The 16,363-nt window shown below is 39.7% G+C and overlaps 1 protein-coding gene across 1 annotated transcript in view; it reads right to left on the bottom strand.

Annotated features, from left to right (window-relative positions):
* The window catches only part of LOC131883359 (uncharacterized), a 58,615-nt gene extending 43,135 nt beyond the window's left edge, over positions 1-15,480 (bottom strand). The window contains exon 1 of the mRNA XM_059230814.1: positions 15,284-15,480. The gene's annotated coding sequence lies outside the window, so the exon portion shown is untranslated. The remainder of the gene's footprint in view (positions 1-15,283) is intronic.
* Between the last annotated feature and the right edge of the window lie 883 nt (positions 15,481-16,363).

The following is a 16,363-nucleotide window of genomic DNA, read 5'->3' as shown; positions in this document are numbered from 1 at the left end:
AGTTCAATTTGATATATAGGAACCTCGGGGATCTTTCAACTTAATGCTTGTTTTCATCGCTTTCTGTGAAAGGCAAATTAATGTATGGTAATTGTGTCGAGTAACAATAACTATGAGTGAATGAAAGATTATAATTGAACAAAGCCAATCGCCCGGGTTGCTTTGGAAAAGCATTCAAAGTGAAGGTGCAAATGTAACGACTTTTAGAGAGGAAAACTTTGAACTTGCATTAATGAATATCACTAACTTTATGACCCACTGTGTAGATGTTCACAATTTGGGAACATTAAAGTTTTACTGTAGAAGTAGGATGCACTCATTTATGCAATTGTAAAGTCGAAATAACCGGTGCCCTCAGATGCCTTATGTACTGTACAGTAAACTTGGTGACTGCCAGTACCGTATACTAAAATTCCAAATTGCCCCTATAGACTTGTTAAAATCAAGAATTTCCTAGTATCAAAACTAACGCCTCATGAAACCTCTAAAAGTGTGACCCATGTACGACCCAAAAACCAAACCAAAACGTACGAGAAACAAATCATCGGAACATGGTTCCGTGAGACAGATTTCTAAAGCTTGACATGTCAACAGTGAATTTCACAGGAGATCGTCGCTTTTTTCAGACCTGGGATCTAACTCATGAACCCGAACATAATTTGGTCGCACCTCACCAGCTGCGTTACAACTCTCTCCTATTTATAAGTTATATAACTAAACTTTAAAAAAGCTTTTCCATGTAGCGGTGCGAGGAAATAATTGCTTTTGTCATGAAGGCACTGACAGATATTGACACTATTTTCGAGAGAGCATGTATGTCATTTTGTGTACCACTCAATCCAAGGATCCTAATCCTACTAAGTTTAGATAAGAATATGATTACGTAGTAGCAGGCTACACAAAAAATGTCATTATTGCAAAATACGTTTACCTTAACATCATTGGTTTGTTAACAATGGCGTTGGGGTTTTAGTCAAAAACACCCTCATAATGAAACACATTTGTTTTTTGTTTTTTGCAGCTTATCGTTTACACAAATGTAAAGGCAGGTGGCTTTTTGGACATAGATAACATGGGTAAGATTTATACATTTCTTGGCTTCACTTTTCTGCTCCCTACGTTTTCCTTTTTAAGGCCCGTGTTCAATAGAGGAGTTCTACTTTCCGGCCATGGACGGATCACCCAATCGGATTGGAAGTTGCTTTTGGCAACAAGAAAATACCAATCGCTTTTTAGACATTCCTGATGCTTGTAACTCCATGTCGAGGTCAGGATTTCAACAAGCCTCTTTCAGCGTTCATGACCAAGAATACCACCTCCTGTTGCCAGGCATCAATAACTTAAACTGGTTGTCCAGTGGTCCAAAGTAAGTGAATACTAACAAAAGCGTTCCTTATTGGAACTGAACACAATCAGGTTTAACGAAGGGCTTTTGCGGGATACATTTTCCGCTAAAGGTCTAGATGGGTTGGTAGCAATACAAATCCAGCCGATTGAAAGCAGCGCCTCTANCAATACAAATCCAGCCGATTGAAAGCAGCGCCTCTACAATTTGAAACCATACCCTATGAGCCATTAAGTCGACACATCGGAAAACTCAACTCATTGAAAAATTGGGGTTTCCGATGTGTCGAGTTTTCCGATATGTCGAATTTTCCAATGTGTCGGCTTTTCCAGTGTCTAGTTACCCTGGGCATGCTCTATGCTTGAAACATAGCCCCCTTACGCTGCACGAAATATGGTTTTGGTTCTGCACTTCACAGGGCGCTTTGTGAGTCAACCTCTACCAAATGAAGGACCGATTGGGCGCCCCCACAATCAAAAACCATACCCTGAGAGCTGTCACCCATTCGCTCTTAAAAAGAGTTTGCCTCGCTTGCTCACATGGTACTTTGAAGACCTTTCTTCATCTGTGCTTGAAATTTAGAATTTTTCTTTTTTTACAATCCCAGACCAATCTTTCATGTTTTTATTTTTTAATTAACAATGATCTAGTAAATAGCATCGTCTACAAGAGCACGGTAATGGGTTATGGAGGGTTGATGCTTAGTTTAATACAAAAGATGATTTTATGACCTTCACTAACTTTTTATCTTACGTGTTAAAACTGCCTCGGATTTCCCATGTGTTGCTTGTTTTATCTCTAACGCTACTTTTTATTCCCTGACTAGACTTGTCGAGACGATTAGAATCATAATGGCTTAGGTATCTTTTGTACCAGAGCTGAATAATTTATGATTCTAAGCATGAAGTCGTTCCCAATAGTTTATTTGTGCCTGGAATAGGTTTTGTAAAAATTGTTTATATTTTTTCAATTAAATTCACCTCTGTCCATTTTATCCAGCCAAATGTCTAAAATGCTTTGGTCTCTTTCGTTTGGATATGCTCTTCAAATTTACTATTGCTCACAGGTCACTAACTGACCTTAAAGATAAAATGGGTTTCTGGCGATTGATATTAGATATTCAGTTTATAAAAAAACATTTTAAATGGAATATCTGGTAGGGAAATGATAATCTTATAAAGCTTGATGGCCTATCAAGTGAATGATATAGAACTACGTGCTTAATTCTTATTTGAATGTCATAAGTGTTTATGTTGGGAATTTACCTTTGCACAATCTGAAATGTTTTCAATAGAATCGGTGGTATACAATGTCACAATGCTTACGCAGTAAGTTGTTCAGCAATGTCGTCTTGATAAAGCCTGGTATTTTGAAACGTATTCTCCTATTATTACACTTGTTTGTCCGCTCCTAGACGAAGCAGAGAGCGCTACCATCGCCCAACGACAAGTGCAATATAGGTGGTTGACATGGTAATAGACCTTGTAATAAGTTGTAAGAACAATGGCAAACTCGAGGAACATATCGAGAAGTAAAGTGGGTAAGGTTTTTTCAGACATGAGGAGGGATCAATGGAGAGAGATCCGCGGGGTCCAACAAAACCGAAGGGATCATATATTGCATGGATGGATGAGAGAAGTCCTCGCCTTGAATTCGGAAATTCCTCTGGGCTTCTAATCTTGAAACCAATACGTCCGACTGGATTCGCCACGTTACTCCCAGAGCTCTTTCCGTAGGTAGATCCTCATGAGAAAATCCGTTTCCCGCACGTCTAAAGCAAGATCCTCCCGAGCAACGGAGCTCAAAACTTGCCTGTCATTCGAGAGAATTTGGGTCAAATTAAATCTTCCGCTCTTACAAATGATCCTGATTTCACCGAACAATGACTTAGCTTCTTCCACTTCATCAAACGATTTTAAAAGGTCGTCCACATAGAAGCATTCTTGGACGGCCCTAACGGCTTCTTCTCCAACCAAGTCCCGGTTATCAATGGCTGTTGTTTAAGGGCGAAATTCGAGCAACTCGGCGAGGATATGGCTCCAAAACACATGCACCTTCAAACGGTACTCACGGGTTGTGCTTCTAAGTTGTTGTTTTCGAACCAGAAGAACCGTAGAAAGTTCGAATCTTCCCTTGGACTTTAACTTGGTAGAACATTTTCTCAATGTCTGCCATTATGGCAATTCTTTTCTCGCGGAAACGCAGCAACACTCCCAACAGATTGTTGGTCAAATCAGGCCCTTGTAGTAAACGGTCATTCAAGGAAGTACCAAGATGTTTAAGGGAGCAGTTGAACACAACTCTGAGTTTTTTCTTGGCCTTGTGGTAAACCCCATGGTGCACAATGTTACCAAACCTTACCCAATTCCGTGCAAAGTTCATCAAACGGCACTCTCTCCCGAAAAACCTTGATCCATCATTGTTGTCATAAACTCCAAATAATCTCGTCGATAGTCGTCCTCTCGAATCAGCCTACTCTTCATACTTAGGACTCGTTTCAAAGCCTGATCGCGATTATTGGGAAAATTCACTTCTTCTTCTTTGAAGGGCAGGCCGATTTCATAGTATCCCTGTTCATTAATACGAATGCTTTTCTTCACTTTCTCGTTCCACTTCATGTCTCTAAAGACGGGCCACGGCAATCTAAGTTCGAGTCTTGGAACTCATTGTTGTACATTTGCTGAATCTGGAGTTCGATGTCTTACGACGAGGTACACGCGTGAAGTTCATCTGAACTTGCGGGCTCTCTTGCATGGTCGATAGGGTCCATTTAAAGCCCATCCTAGGCGGTGCCTGAGGCATAGGGCCCATAGGTGGGCCACTCACTATCTGCAATGGCTTTACAGTCTTCTGCACATTTGCTCATATCAAGACCAACCTCAGCGTCGACAAACTCAAATGAACTTCAGCCAAATAGTTAGACGCGTTCACGTCTTCTCTCTTTACAACGTCCATTCTGGAGACTGGGAGTTCTTCCTGGCTGAAAGTAATTGCATGCAGATTCGTTCCTTTTCTTCAAATCCATTATTTCGAGATTGTCAATCACTCTCGTAGAAGTTTTCTTTTTCTTGCAATTCATGGTATTCAGCCTTATTTTCAACCTTATTTCCTCCAGCTCCTAACAGAGAGACGAGATCGTCGGTGATAAACGAATCGCTAGAAAAGTTGTCCAATCCAGCGTAGGTCGTGATGCTCCTTTTACTGCCCTTGACAAATCGATTTTGACGGGATAATCGCCAGGGCTACCTTTGAGTAGATCTGGAACGGTCGACACCGGCCCTGTTTGATCACAGTCCTTTCACACCCAATAGAGCAAGCTGAGGTGCAACTTTGATGCCTTCATGCCCTCGATTCCCTGTTGACTGTACTCACGGATAGGTGAACCTCTATGTAGGCATGTCGGTGTGTCCAAATCCAAAGGTTGCACACTTCAACCGCTTAGGACAGTCCCTCGAAATATGACCCACTCCAGGCATCCGAAACACAATCTTCTTTCGTGTAAGTATTTCAATTTCATATCTTCTCTTTCGTTTGCCAACGAGTTACAATTTCCTAGATTGTGTGACGATTTCCCGCAAAATTGACACCGAATCCTTGATTCACTTGGTGCGGACTCCTCGGGATCCAACCCCGTGGCAAGAGAAATTGTTCTCTTCCCCCATTGGTAGGTTGGCCGGCTTTACTGAGAGCTTCATCGCGAATATCCCCGAAAATGGGGAGGCAAAGGATGTTTGCCTGATGATTGACAAATTCCGAGAAATCCTTAAACTTGACAGTTCCAACGTCTTTAACAAGGTTAAAGGCTTTGCGTCTCCACGATTCCCTAAGCTTGTAAGGCAGTTTCTTGGAAACGGCTAAAATCATCGTGGGATTATTAATTTGGCCTATGGCCGTAACGGTTTTCAAATAGTTTCGGCACCTCCGCAAGAAAATGGCAAACCTTCTAATTGCTGGGCCATCTTCATATTTGATTTCTGGCCATTTTGGATCTTTTCAAGATATGCGAGGCAATTCGAAGTCGTTTCCATATTCGTATATCAGTTGCTTACGTGCCTCCCCGTATCCTTCCTTAGGATCCATGTAGAGACAACTCCGAACCAGATCTTGTGGTTCATTCCTCGTATATCGTTCCAAATAGTACAGCAGATCTGAAGGAGAAGTAGTACTGCAAGCGATTAGCCGATCAAATGCTTGAAGAAACGACGCAAACTTAGTAGGATCCGTTCCATCGAATATGTCCGGTTCTGATTGGGGAGGTAGGATCTTTGAGCAATTTCAGCTAGCAGTGCTACTTGTTCCGAGGCTATGGAACACGCGACTTAGGTCTGACGGCATTCGCCCGGGATTTTTCAATTAGGGCCGGATTCCGCTCTAGAGAACAATTTGGCCCTTTTTCTCCTCCGAGTGGTTGTCCAGGATCCCGTTTCCGGGATTTCTCATAGGTTTGCGATCGTTCTTCATTCGACCCAAGAAGGTGGCCACCGGCCAGTATATCGACATTGTTTGATTTGACCTTGGAAGATTTTCCCATACCTGAGGCGCCTTTCCAACCTCTCCTTCCTTCAGACCCCAACATCGGCCTCTTTGGGTATGACCATTTCCAGTCCCTCTATTCCATCTAGAGCTCGTTCGACGTTTGAAATTCGGATCCATTCTGCTTTGTTCTGTGCGACCTGCGCTCTTCTCTCTGCTTCAACTCTGATTTCGTTGACAGTCTCCATGTCATTTTCCAGGATTTCCTTACTGATGAGTCTTGCTTTCTCCTGCGCTAATCGAACGCGAGCCTGAGACGAAGCTTTCGACTTAGTAGATGATGCTCCAGATCGTAAGGACGAAGCTCTTGATTTCACCGATGAAGTATCGGATCCAGCTCTTGAAGCGCTATCTTCCGGAGCGATGTTTTGAATGTGAAATTGATTAATCCAGTCAGAAATTTCTCTCTTGCCTTCGTTCATCGTCAGGAACCTTTCATTGAACCAATTGGAGAGCTCAGTACGTTCATTTCTCCTCCAAGTCAGGCCTTGCTAATTCCGCACCAACAGTTGTCTCGAACGTGGTGATGCGATGGATTAATGGACCATACTCCCGCTCCACTAGGTCAAGCTCATGCGGATCTTCCAGAAAAGATTTCAGATAGTTAAGCCTTCTTGTGATACCTCCCACTTGAGCTGAGAGGATCCTCCTTCGGCCGCGATGGTCCACGGAATCCGTCTTTTGGTTCTCCGCCTCCTTAACCAACGCTGTGGCCATCTTTGGACCGGATCTTTCCTTCTTCAACCACCGAGTTGTCAAAACTGTAAGTTACTTCTCCCTGGTCGATTTTGTGGCGGGTTCAGACTCGTTTTGTTTGTGTTTAAACGGTTTCTATTTCAGAGAAAATAAATACATAACATTAAAGTCGCAGAATAAAATAAAATCGGAATGAAAATTATCAGATAGTGTACAGAATGGAATGAACTTACTGACATTAACGCGGCGCAATTGACACAAAAAGGGGGAACAATATCGACAAACGAAACCAAACCAAAAACTGAACTTAAAAATGGCCAACGCGTTCACCCGGGAAAACCGCAACACACGCGCGAATCAGGGTGGCAAACGAAGCACTTTACAGAGACTTTGCCTATTACTGTAGAATAAACCTATACTTTTTAAATATGAGCATTGGGGATAAATCTTGATTTTGCCAAGACCTTGAATTAAGTTGATCATGGCCATTTCTTGAATGCACTTTATGACCTTGGGATCCAAGGCAAGGTTCTCGATTGAATAAGAAGTAAAGGCTGAAGGGTCACATACCGACATATTTGATGTCAAGTCGGGTGTTCCTCAGGACTCCATTTTAGGTCTGCTATTTTTTATCAGCTCCATTGCTCCACTTCAGAAGCTTAGTAATAGTGACGACAGTATCTCCTCCTATTCTGATGATACGAGGTTAGTTTTTGGTTGGAATGGCCAAGATTCCAGAAGCAAAAGGACCTAGATATAATCTACTCTTGGGCTATTTAGAGTCAAGTGGCTTTCAACGTAATGAAATTCCGCTCAATGATCTTCGGGTCAACTCCTTTGAATAGTCCACTCGTAGATAATGTAGGTAAAGATATTGAGCCGGTCTCATTTATGAAAGATTTAGATGTAGTACTCCAAAATAATGGAAAGTTCGATCGACAACCTTATCAATGCCGTTGAAGTCGAAATCATTTGGATCATCGGGGCACCAAAGGCATATGTGCCCCCAATTCCAACAGAAAAACAATGCTTAAGACATTAACCTAGAAATTAGTCCATACTGTGGTACAATTCAACATGTCCTCCATGTCGATTTGAGCCTTCCACGAAATCTGCCCGACAAGACACAGTGCCTCGATGATCCGAAATCAAACATTTGAAAAAATCTGAAGGGGTAAGCGAATGATATCATCTTCAACGGCATTAAGAAGGTTGCAGATGTGCTTTTTTGCTTTGAGTGTAAATTGATATTAGCTGGAAAAGAGTCAAAGATTTGTCCCTCGAGCTCATGTTTTGAAACTATTTGTGATGTTTCTAATTTTATAGAGGCCTACTCGTATCCATACTTGATTTGCCTTCGTACGTACACAAATGGATAACGGGTGAAGACCTTGGGAACGAAAAAAAACTTTACAAACAGGTTTCCAAAGAGGAAAAATGAGTTCATTCATCAGAAAGGTGAAACTTTCGATGCATCGTCAATCGCAAGCTACTCCTATCTTGACCTTTATTATTGTCCTTGTTGGGACAAGACTAATGTGTTCTACATTTGTTGGACATTTTAAATGAACTATATTTTAAAGTAATTGTAGTTGAAATGAATCAGACTTAAAGAATATGCGATTATTATTGCAGTTCATTACATTTGCAACCAATGTTGTACCAAATGTAATGAATTGCATTTCAAACGTACTTGACCCAAGTCTTTGACTTGAACCGTAAGTCTTCCTTGTGTTCCTCATGTCAACAAATGACCCTATCTGAGTTAAGTATCAACTTTCTCCACGAGAAGCAAATATCCCGCAAATCAAATTATGTGACAAATGCATTATCTCGTACCCCTTTCGGTACTCTGAACCACTTCAATCATGACCAATTGCGATTGTGCTAACTTCGACTAGATTGAGAAAGCCCAAATTGTTAATCCCGTGAACTCAAGGGTTTGTGAAAGTCAATGTTCAAAAATTTGCCAAAAATGACGAAAACATATGGCCCGCCCATGGTCTCAGTCTTTCTTTGGGTCACTTGAATTTTGATGCTACTTATTGCTTACCGATCAACCATCAACTTGGTACCCCGTTTGGAAAGGCATGGCCTTCGACCAAACTTGACTGCCAACGTTTGTAAAATCAGCACCATGTAAAATTACATTCGACAATTTTGCCTGTTTGTACTGATAGATTTATTCACATCAAACTATTGCTTTTTGGGTTACTTCCAACAAGATTTACATAAATCCCGACTATCATCGACATAGCCCCAAACTATCGACCGACCGACCGACCGACCGACCGACACCAAGATTGCTTCAAGGGCACAAATCAAAGATTAGATCTCTTGCATTTGATGTTAGTCGTGATTTGCAAGCTGAATTCAATGGATCGGCAACCCACAAGGTCACGTCATGACATCCGGTTTTCAGCGTTCCAATTGGGCTTGTTCATCGTCACTTGAAGCCAAGTCCAAAAGTAGTCTTCACATTTATCGATTCAAGTGCTCTCAAAGAGGACCCCGGAACTCTTTTGGCTACGCCCTACAGTCCCAAAATTTAGGTCCATGTAGCAACATCAATTGCTAACGTCTTTCTTTTTTTACACTAAAGGCTTCTTACGTCCCATTTTTCTTAAAGAGGCGCATTTTGTTTGTGTTCGACGAGGTCCACTTGATAAGCCATACTTTGGCCCCTACCGAGATTTGACCATTACTGAGATGGTCAAAAAAAGGTGGCTGCAACTGATCCCTTCTGGTGGACTCCCGTGGACCAAGCTCACCCTGTTTATAGACTAATCCCGAATTTTATGGATATCCAACCAACAGAATATCCATTTCAAGATCAAAACCCCATCCGCTGAGACGACCCACAAATCTGATTAGAATATGGCCCATTCAATCCTAATTTTCAAACCGAACAAATTTTTGGTTCATCTTCGTTGTAGACAACAGCCTCAGTCTGGTCAATGGTGATAGATTAATACGGACAAAACTATTGTGGCTATAGTAAAAACAATGGGCTTTTGATCATAACGCGCCGTTGGCAATTTGCTACTTTGATTGTCGATGCACATGTCCAATGAATTGATCTGAAGCTCACAAATGCAATCAAATGATATTGCAATGGAGCTCAGGTTTGCTTGAGTTAATGAAATGCACTCTGTTCCGTTTCCTTGTCAATTGCCCTTTTTGTTACCTTCAAAGCTGCTCTTAATGGTCGCATTTTTACTTTGCGCTGTATGGTAATTCATAGACTTTTTTCAATCTCAAAGTATTTCCAAGATTTTGAGCCCAAATGTTAGGTTGAAGGACATATCTTTTTCCCCGTTTTGAACAATTGTTACCCATATTTTTTGTCATGAAAAGGACGTTATTTTTGCATATTCAAGCCGTCTCTAAAGGTACAAACTATGAATACAGAGACTCTCCGAGAATGCATTGTTCCCATTTCCAGCCAAGCCAATGATCTAACCTTGTAAATGGCCTTCCATATTGCAATTCGAAGCCTGGGTATCAGTTTTCAAAATGTTTGAATGGCATTTGTATAGATATAAGAGATAGTAGCGCATATGCTTTGAGGGCGCAGGGTAAACGAGCTTAAGTATACTACTATTGGCCTGATTTGGTGTACTATAATTGAAAGAGTGCCGTCATGAGAAATATTATTCTTGAAAAATGTCTTACATATTCAATATATAAGCTTAGGCCGATGTATTTCAATTGAACTTTGTGATAGCTAGATTCAAACATTAATTTTAGCTCAAAACTAATATCTATTTTGCCATGTGCTTAGTGCGTGTGAGTTCTGTTTGGAGCTGGAAGAGCATACTCCAACTAGTAGTCTCAGGCTAAGACAGAGTAGATTCCATGCCAGTGTTCATTAGTTTTTTTTTGTTTGCAAAATGTTAACCAACTCGATTCCTCATCATTAGTCTTGATAAAGTATGTTTTTTTTACGTCGTGCAGAAATTGCAGAAGTATGACGGTTCAGAGTGGGGAAGAGCTGAAAACCCAGACATTGGAAAACCGATTAGTGTAACCCTCTTGTTCTGTTCTGCCCGACATATGAACATGATTTTTTGTTGGAGTCTACTAATACTTGAGAGAGAACCTCCATTACAGTGTCTCAAAAGTACATAAAGTTATTGAAGTTCTTGGGATAGTACAACACTAGAAATGAGACTTATTTGAGAAGAATAGTTTTAATACAGTTTTGATACAATGGTTTACTTCGGACACTACCCTTCATCAATGTCTGTCAGAGTGTATGGTAATATCTGGACTTGAGCAAACTGCTCGTCCAGCTTGGTTAAAAGCATACCTCCATGCAAAAGCTAATATGGTAGAGCTCTGGAGAGAAAAATGTTATTCCTCTCTCAAAACTATAGGGATCATGTTTTGACCACATCTTAGAAATTTTTCTTGAGTTACCCAATGTCAACCAAAATAGGGACTTTTTTTGCTATCATTTGCTAAAATCAAGTAAATTATGCTTATTTTACCATTCATTTTATTTCGCATAGCAATAGTATTCTTGGCTTTTAAGAGTTGCAATCTTAAAAAGATGGAAAAGAAAAGAAAGTGGTCGCATTTTCAATGTCCAGCCTTTTTTGGCAACCTTATTTGGTTTTTTTTATATCTGGAATGAAATGTAAGATCATGCTGATGAAGAGCCAATTGCGCCTCCAGACCAATTGACAAGGGCGACAATCTTAGGCTGTCATTTTTCTCCCTACACCTTTGTCAAATGATAACCCCTTATCCCACTCAGAATTGAAACAGACAGCAATGAAGAAGTCAATTTTGCTAGTGCAAAGTTGCCATTTCTGGCGCTATTACGTCAATTTTGCTCTTTTTACCTGACTGTTCTTCACATATTGTGATTGGCGCTTTGTATGTTTTCCCTTTTTTATTATTGTACGTTGATAAACAAGCCAGAAAATGTGATTCATTTCTAATCAAATTTAGGAGAGCAAAATGAACCTTACTCAAGATTGGGACGTGTTGAAGCTTGATATAAAGGAGTGGTTACATGAGTAAGCATACCCAAATTGAAGCACCAAAAGCACCATTGTAAATTAGAACACTTTCCCACAAAAACCTAAGAAATGTATGAGACGATGTTTTGCACACATCACAGCCCTAGGGTAGAGGTACAAATATCTCAATCAGCATTTTTATCAAAACATTGACTAGTAACACACTAAAGTATTGAAGCATTCATAAATTTGTACGACCATGATGCATGTAAGTTACTCTTGTCCAAAGCCAACAAATATGGTTCTCATTCCCAAAAGCTTATGCTGACCTAATTCAACACTCTAGTATACTGCATTCACACGAAAATTCAAGAAGCTTGAATACTAAAACATATAGAGAACCTTCTCGTCGATGCAAATATTTTACAACAACGGGCGCGATATATTGTCCAATATTCAAACCTGACTTCAGAAATCCATAAACCTTTATAAATTGCAGTCTTTGTTCATCTGAAAGAGCCACTGTAATCGTCAGGAACACGCTAGATGGATGGCTCTTTGTTCGACGAAGCTCTATTTTTCATAGTACTTGTGACTAAGCAACGCTCTAGTATATTGCTCGTATACTGTGCTAGTATACCCTTCGCAGCCAATGCCAAATATGTTCAACGACGTCCATTTAGACGAATATGGTTTCATATCTCATTCGAATGGCTCAAGCCACTAAATAGACGGTACCAAATTTCAATGGACTTTTTACCCGCCCACGAGATCTCGAATGATGGAAATGATGGAAATGTTGGAAGATCCTTCAACTCATACATTTCAGTGGCTTGATTGCTATCTGATTCCCCTTGAGAATTGAAGGGGAAAACTAAAACCTAATGTGATTCCTTGGAGTACAACATACCCAGCCAGTCTGCACTGTGCACATACTTAGCTTGTCATTCATTTCACCTTTCCGACTTGTTGAAGCAAACACCATTGTAATATACCATACATGACAGCATATTATTACAGTCACAGATTTGAACCACTTTCTTTTAAAGATTTATAACACAATTTAGCTCAACGGTATCACGGTACAAGTTGTCTGTGATGTTTGTTCACGATCTTTCGCCACTAAATGACCAAAATCAGGGCACCGCTCTACATTTTTCTTTGAATTTTTCTTCACTTCACGGCCTATATTCAATAATGTGCAGCAGAACCCAGCTGCACATGTATGGAGTTCCTTTATTTTGTCCTTCTCACCGGAGAGGCTGTTGTGGCCACCGAGAAGGGAGATGATAAGTAACAGATAGTAGAAAATCAATACCACTTCAATCGCTTAAAATATCCTCGAGCTCCTAAAACAAGCTTGTTTGTTTGTTGGGAGTCAGATAAGTGAGATGACAGCTCTCTCGCTCGGCCTGCCATCTGATGATGGGTGTCCCAATTAAGGGATATTCCTGCTCGGTTGTCGCAACCAAACGTGCAACGTTAGTTATTACTTCACCCTTGGGAATGATCGCAGGTTCACCCATTTCAGCTGTTGAGGCAGCAACTTTTGCTGAAACTTAAATACTGCAAAGAGGAAATCGCCAATTGGAAAGCGGATGCCCTTCCAATACGGTACCGCAGCAAGCCTTCTTAAAACCAGCAACAGCAACAATTTCAAAAGAAACCTGAATGAGGTTTGCTTCCTACCTTCGACAGTGAATATAGCAAATTTTGTGAAGACATTAATCTCAGGTTAGTGCGAAACCGCCATGGAACAATCATGTCATCAGCAAAAAAAAGGTTATACTGTTTTTGTACTTCCTAGATCGACCCACCTAAGGCTTATGTTAGCTTTTAGAATGAAATTGGTGTTACCCTCGACAAGGGTCAATATGTTGGGTACATGTTCAATGGTGCAAAAAAACTTTTCATATTCTACTTCTTGGTTCGACAATTGTAATTCGAGCCTGCAACTATAATCCCAAATAATTTAGGGTGCAACGAAAATAATCTGCTTTTCGCAGCACGAAGGTATGAACTCCTGTTGCAAGCAAAAGTCGCTTTCAATTCTCTGAACTAAAGGCGACGTCGTCAATTGAACATGAACAGAGTCAATGGAGGAGAGAATAAACCCCGATTAATCAAATGATTTCTCTTTCTGATGAGGAGCTTTGTTTGAAAAATTAAGCATTCGTCAAGTTTGAAATCAATCTGACGTTTGTGTCAGTGAGGTTTTCTTATATGCGTTTTTAAAACTCAGCCCAATGAGGGCGAAATAATGAACAAAAAATGTACGAAATTGGGTAAGATCTGAGTTACGTTGTGCAAGTTCATTCGTTTTTTCACCTCCTTGAAATGAGTTTTAAATATTTATTACTTTTGACTCAGACGTTAGATTAAGCTAAAAATTGGCAAGCCAGGTCTCATTTTGAAAGACACAAACTCAATTGTGCAGGTAGAGAGACACAAAAAATCCTAAACCAAATGAGTACCTTGAAAACATATTTTTTTTTATAGTGCTCCTTTTCCTCAAGGCTAAAACTTATTCCATGGCTAAATACAACCATTATGTTTTCATGCAAAATGTTAAAATAGAAGTTCAATGCTTTCATTGATGTGTAATTCATTTATTGGTGTACCATTTAGCTTATTGATGTGCTTATGAAAAACTGATGTGCTTCTTACGCTCTTGTACCGTCGTAAGTACCTAGGGCCCTAGATATACCCACTTCAATACGTACAGTCGAGGTAATCTCGACATCTGTGGTGTAAATCTGAATCGTGGACAGCATTTCCAAATACTGATTAGAAAAACCATTTGCAACCCCTTGCCAGGCAAACACTCTCTTCTGGGACATTACATTAAATCGGTTTGAGCAAGTTGTCCGAGCACTTTTTTTGGTTAGTTGAAATGTAAAAAGTTTTCCTCCCATATTGTTTTATAAGTTCTGTTTCAAATGCAATTACTTATTTGCAACTGATGGAATCCAAAAATAATCACGGGAGGTTGCGATCAGGGTTATCAATTTACATTTTCAGTGACGTATAACATTACTAGTTGCATGACAAAAAAAACGGTAAGTTAGCCTCAAAATGTAACCCTGATTTTCCTCTCATCAAACCAGTCGAATACTTGCCTTATATTAACTTTTTTCAAACCATGAAAAGAAAGATGAAAAATAATTGTTACAATGTTTCAAGAAATAAAAAAATATTGACCCAACTAATCAAACTTTAATCCTTGAAGCCTTGTATGTGTACGATTGTACCCACGTACATTCGTCATTTATTTCACGTCATATTTAGTACCCGTTAAAAAAAATCGCGTTAAACCATGCTTTTTTACAAAAGTAACTGTAAAGGTAACGGTAACGCGTTACTTATTTTGGTTACGGTTCAAGCCGTATTGAGTGGAAATTAATTTTTCAAAGACTCGTTGCTCATTTAATCCAGGATGATATTGTTTAACAATAGCTTTAGATAAAAGAAAAAGCATCATCTATGACAAATTGCACTCCTTCAATTAACAGTTTCATGGAAGGCGTAACCTTATAAAAGTGATCTTCCAAAGGGGAAAAGGTTGCCTGCAAAGATTTTTATTCTCAGTCCACCTAAAGCACCTGGTATTCAAACTAGTAATGTTGAAAATAGTACCTATGAAAATGAAACACCCATTGCCAATAGTGCTTTTTGCGCTTACTAGAAAGTAAGACACTGCCAATATCTGCATTATTACTAATGTCAATTGTGGACTTACTTATAACTTTGCTCAAACCCAATGGGGCAAAAACTCAGCGGACGAGGTTGTAATCCACAAATTTGAGATTGTGTGTTGTTTCCAGGACAATCGACAGGCGGTGAAGACTCAAAGGATTGGCAGGTCCGGATCCTTGTTTGAATGGTTTGACTAGACACTTGAGTGCAATCTGACCATTCACTCCATCTGGACCAAGATGATCCATCTAAAAAGAATTGCATTTTTCATAGTTAAAAAGCACTACTATTTTCACAAGATTGTCTCGGAGCAATGTATATCTAAACAATCAAATGGTTGCAGTCTACAGTTCGTACTGGAGAAGGCCCTTTGAGAGTTATCAGTTTTGAAGGACAATTAATCTTTGTAAAAAATCATTCGGAGTCCCATCACTTAGTTTACTTTTTGTTAAGTCACAAATTATGATATAATTCAAAAAGTGTCCACTTTTTTTGCAATTCGGGAACATCTTGCAGATATCATTGGTTATAAAAATTCAGCTTTTTTGCTCTAATGAAACCAAACCAAGTTAAAAAGCAAATTCAGGGAAAGACAGCGAAAAACTCTCTCAAATAAGCACCTTATGTCGATGTCTACTAATTGTATTGTAAGATTCCACTCATGACACTTTGCAGGGTATAAAGAATATTGGAATGATAAACACTTAATTGATAGTAGAAAGAGATAGAAGGAAGAAACGAGTAGATAGCAGTCACTCTGTGAGCACTATGGACAGTCCCTTCTTGAAACCACAGTTCATTTATCCATATATTACAATTGTAATATACAATTGCTTGTTTTGTTATTGATTGGTTGTACAAGCTATCGTGAGCAGGGCCGTTAGTCCTTCCTTTATAAAAGGAACAGATTGCAGTTACAATTACTTTGATCAAAAGGGCAGTTCGTGACACAACCGTTACTCGCCAAAAATATAATAGCATTACTCGTTGCAATTACTTTTACAAAAAATTTAGCGACCAATATTTCAGGGTTTTTGCCTCATCAAGACCACATTTTACCAAATTATGGCTATACTTTTGATTCAAAGACTCTTAAGATTTGAAGTTTTCCTGCCAGGATGTT

The sequence above is a fragment of the Tigriopus californicus genome, chromosome 7 (genome assembly GCF_007210705.1).
Source record: "Tigriopus californicus strain San Diego chromosome 7, Tcal_SD_v2.1, whole genome shotgun sequence".
In the NCBI taxonomy this organism is placed as follows: domain Eukaryota; kingdom Metazoa; phylum Arthropoda; class Copepoda; order Harpacticoida; family Harpacticidae; genus Tigriopus; species Tigriopus californicus.
This window is presented reverse-complemented; position numbering and strand designations above follow the sequence as displayed.